Below are 5151 nucleotides of genomic sequence, written 5' to 3'. Positions count from 1 at the left end.
CGCGCGCGCGCGCGCACACACACACACATATACACGGGTATATATACATATATGTATGCAATTCTAAAAGTATGTATGTACACAATATATATAATTCCATGTATATAATATATACAAGGTATGTACACGTGTGTATGTGTGAGCGACAAGAACTCGAGCAAGAATATTAACAAAAGCGGTGTCGAACACGATTTCCTTTAAGGTAAGAAACCGAGCTATCGGTTAAAGCACCGGCCGCCTTTAGACGTCACTTGGAATTCCAAATATCTGCGAGTTTCTACGATGTAATAACGAATGACACGGGCGGAGAACAAACGAAACGAGAAAGTCTGTCGGTAGTAAGAAAGGTTCAGAGAGTTGAGAGGAATGAGGTGGTTGTATGAAGAGAGAGGAGGGTAGGTCGGTGTGGAATGAGAAAAGCGGGGGTGGTGCGGACGCTACAACCGAGTTCCAAAGGGTCTAGCGCTTTCCGACGAGAATTAATCATCTCTGGCAGCTCTCAATGTCCCTACCTACTACTTTCTTCGCACATTCCCAATTATACGCTTATCTACCAAATCCGCTTTAGAGTTAAAATATTAACAACTTTTCCTCATACAATGTGAAGCACCAAGAATCGTCATTAGTTAATGTATGATGAAAATTATCGACCGCAATTATCAAAATCTCGAAATGGCAGAAATATACTACACAGTTAAATAAACTACATCACGATTGATCCCATAATTATATAAGTAATTTTTGTTGTCTCTCTCTTTTTGCTTTTTCCTTCATAATACTGAACACTGTAGCGCGGAACATGGAGTTTAAAAAATAATCGAATAATTCATTGGCTATAGATGTTAAGTTTTGAATTACATAAAATCTTATATACATAAAAGTTCTAAATCAAATGATCTCTTTCAAAGATTTGAAGCTTATTGTATGACTGTATGACTATATTATATTACAAAAGACTAAACAAATATATTTCGATAAACATATTCATAGAATTAGGGTTGGAAAATATACCGTAGAAACAGGTTATAAGAAAAAAGAGGGGGTAAATAAGAAGTAACCACTTCTACACATGGATACAAGGTAGCACAGAATTTACGAGATAGCTACCCCACTTCATCCCCTTCGTCCGACCTTCCTCGTCCTATCCTCAACAGGTGGTCGTTTTGCTCAACTTCTGTATAGTAATTTATAATTTAATTGATTTATACTCCCAAGCATGCTCTTTGCAGTCTCAGGACACAGTTTTCGAGAAATTTATCATTTCGTTTATCGGCAAATATAACAGTTCTATTGCAAACGCACACAATCTGCCCGCATGTTTATAAGTTACCGTGATTTTCAACTAACCTGTTTATTTTGTAAATATCTTATATGCTTTAACCGTTATTATAAACTTTCTGCAAAAAGATTGTATCCGGCTGCAACAATGTAAATCCACTCATATACACACAAAGCTGTATTACTATACTTTTCATGTTTTACTATACTGTGTATATATGCGTTACATATATATATATATATATATATATATATATATATATATGTTTATATGTATATATATATATTTGTTCATATATATATATATATATATATATGTTTATATGTATATATATATATATTTGTTCATATATATATATATATATATATATGTTTATATGTATATATGTATGTATATGTATGTATGTATATACGTATGCATGTGTATAAATGTAATAAAAATTATTTCTACTTCTATAATTCTACGCATACACAAGCAGAACAAATATATAGATTCAAAGGAGATTTAAATTTACATTAGCTCTCTGATGATATCTTTATCGATGTAACATCGGTAAATTAAGGGTGCCCGCCATTCGCGACGGATTATTAGGAGATAGACATAGAACGTTAGAATCATGAACGTCTTATCTGGCACCTAAATCGCAGCAAAGAAAATAAGACTTATCCCAATCCAACTTACTTGATGAACTCACCGACGAGTTCATAGTTCATAGATGCAGTCGACACCTGGAAAGTTTTAGGTCTTCTTGTTGCTTCTTAAGAATGTCTCCAGTTTCTCTTATCGTAATTTGTTTGTACCTTATTCCTTTTACTGGTTTAAGGTTCAAAACTCATTTCAGGAAATAACTTTACTAACTATGAAATTTCCTTCACCATCGCATTATTCTCCTAAAAATTATAAACATCTAAATTCTAGATGTTTTATGATAAAATTATTTATATCATAGACATAACGATTTAAAATCAGTTTCTAAGGTCTTTAAGTTGTTTCAACTTTTTCTAATTTTCTGCTAATACTATATAATTGCGAATAGATTTTTTTTTCATAAATATAACAAGTAACAGCAAATTACAACTTCCAGGCCTTTGCGAAAGGGTTCGTTTGCCTTTCCGCATAACGCAAGGCTTGAGTGACGGACCTCAACAAAAGCAGGGTCTTCCTTCATTCCAGAATGGTACGGACCAAGACAGAGCCACTTCGCCCGACCTTCGGGTTCTTTCTATTCTCGCGGGGGCGCTCTCGCACACCGCGTTAACCCCGCTAGCAAAACTATTACAATTCCTGGTGTGGCGAAGCGCGTTCCCCTCCTTTCTAGCACCCCATCCCGCTGCCTATCTGCGCCACCTCCCTTCTTCACCCTCGCAGTTCTCCGTAACCCACGTCCCGGCCCCTTCCTCGCCATGTTGGCATCGCGCCCGTCAAGGGAGATTTATAGCAACTCGAATTCCTCGACTACTAGTCGGCCGTAGTTGAAGGAAGAGGGGCCGAAGAGAAGCAAAGAGTGAAAGGGGGTGCTCCGCGGTTCCGGAGAACCCGGAGAGCCCTCTGAGGGTGGGTAGCTGGCGGCGGTGGCGTTGGGTGACGTTGGGCGGCCGACGGGTGGATGGGTTTGGTAGGTAGGTTGGAGGGGAAGGCACTCGTCACTCCGACGTGACGGCCGCAGAACTCGGCTGGTACTCTATCGCCCGCTCGTCTAACTCGCCGACGTTGCTGCTTGCGCTACCTGAAACCGACGTCGGTGATGGTCGGAGCGTACTAGTTTTCGTGATGCTTTTTCACGGACTAACATGGAACGACCATGGAAACAGTTTCGTCGTATTGTTACATAACGCGGTGTCATTGCGACTATCTTAATGTTCGAGCATTCAACAGAAGCGTTTTATTCTCTAAACGCCTAACTTAAACGATATACGATGTTGCACTGCATTCTTCATTAAGTTTGTGAATTTCTGGTTCAGGTTAATCATCAAGTAAAAGCGATTGAATACTTCATAGTTGATGAAAGTGGAAATTTTACTGTGAGACAAAAGTATCAACGAAATAGTATTCTCTTCCCCTGATGCGAATTGTACGGATGAAGGAAAGGGGAAGACAGATATCAATCACACAGGCAGTGACGGGCTGAGATTTGGTAGCAGCTTCCAAGCTGAAGAGTAGCAAGGGGAAATTCAACACGCAAACAACTCCGCGTCCATTCTATCATTCTTTCTTTTCTTTTTGAATTCACACTGTATTGATTCACACTTCATTGTATTGATAATATCACTTGTTTTTTTAACTATATTTTATTCCTAAATTAAAAGAATACTTTGCTGTCAGTAATAACGAATCTTGTACTAATGCATAATTGGTTTTCATATATTTTCACAACTACTCTTTACCAAAGGTTTGATAGTATATGTTCTTGAATGTCTTATACATTGTGAATTCAACCAATGCCACCTTCAATGAAGAAGGAACCTCACTTCTACTTTGACCGGTGTCAGTTACATGTCTCAGAATACTGCACCCATGGGAGTTCAAAGGTTAGGTAAGACATCAGACAGCGAGGTTGTGCACTGAAGCACCTGCAAATACGATGTGACGTCTACACGCGGTGTGTCGAGAGGAATTATTATAATGCGATCTACAACATATGTATACACTAGCCGCAAAATCTCACAAGAGATATCGCTAAATTAGAGAATTTCTAAATATAATAAAAAAATACTCTTTTGTTTGTATATTATTTTTATATAAGTTATAGTTAGTTTTTTTTATTACTTATATTAGTCATAGTGTTAGTTTGTTAGTTATTTTTATTATTTGTATTATTAGATAATATTGTTTAAATTTGTGGATCAAGAAAGAACTAAAGAGAATATGACGTTAATTATTCAATAAAACAGCAACAGTACTTCAAATATCACACTTCCTCTTTGTTTTATTTTTACGTTTCTTGTTACAAGTGCCGCTTTCTCTGAATATTTGAGATATCGTCGCTGTTTCCTCGAATAATCAATAATCATGAGGCGTATATATAGTATATATAGACGTATATATAGACGCGTTTGATTGACAAATTCTGATAATCCTTTGATTAGTAAATGTAGAGTATTTATACAACCTAGTGTATGTGCGCGTATATGTTATATGATAATTGCATAGATATAACGTATTATATCCACGCAATAGTTGTGCAGTTACTATATAATATGTTATATTTACGTAACAATACATACATGCTAAACTGACAGATGTTATCTTTTATTTTTCTTTAAGCGTCTTCTAAATTTCAGCAATACTCCGCGATACCTTACGGATTACTGGGATATTGGGCAGGCAGTTGCTATATTCCAGGTTAGGGTCAGGTTATCAGTCGAAAATTCGTCGAATGCCCTGATCCTATTTTGTTACAAGTCAAAAATTATGCCATCTGTGATAGGTGACTGAACAACATGTTGTAAGTTCCCTGTAACGTATACAATCGGTAACACTATATTGAAAATACTATCTTTTGTACCGATCAATAAGTCTAATAACTTTGTAGGATTTCTGAAAGATGGCGACAGAAGCGAAACGCAGCCATCATGAATCAAATTGTGTCCAAAGGAAGTGGGGGATGACGGTGACGAGAGGTGGTCCGTTGCTGGTTAAGCCTACTACTCAAAGGGTGGAGTTTGTCACACGTGACCTACGATCACCTGCAGTTGCAACATTGGCGTAGCATTGCAACTGTATGCATCATTAAAATTAATGTTAATTTAAATAACAATAATCATTTTTTTCATACTTTTTAAATTTTCTTTTGCGTATATATATATATATATATATATATATATATATATATGTGTATGTATATATATATATATATGTATATATATATATAT

This window comes from Odontomachus brunneus, unplaced genomic scaffold, assembly GCF_010583005.1.
Source record: "Odontomachus brunneus isolate Ranch 3 - 2012 unplaced genomic scaffold, Obru_v1 Obru_scaffold_013, whole genome shotgun sequence".
NCBI classification, from domain to species: Eukaryota; Metazoa; Arthropoda; class Insecta; order Hymenoptera; family Formicidae; genus Odontomachus; species Odontomachus brunneus.
Note: the sequence above shows the minus strand (reverse complement) of the source record.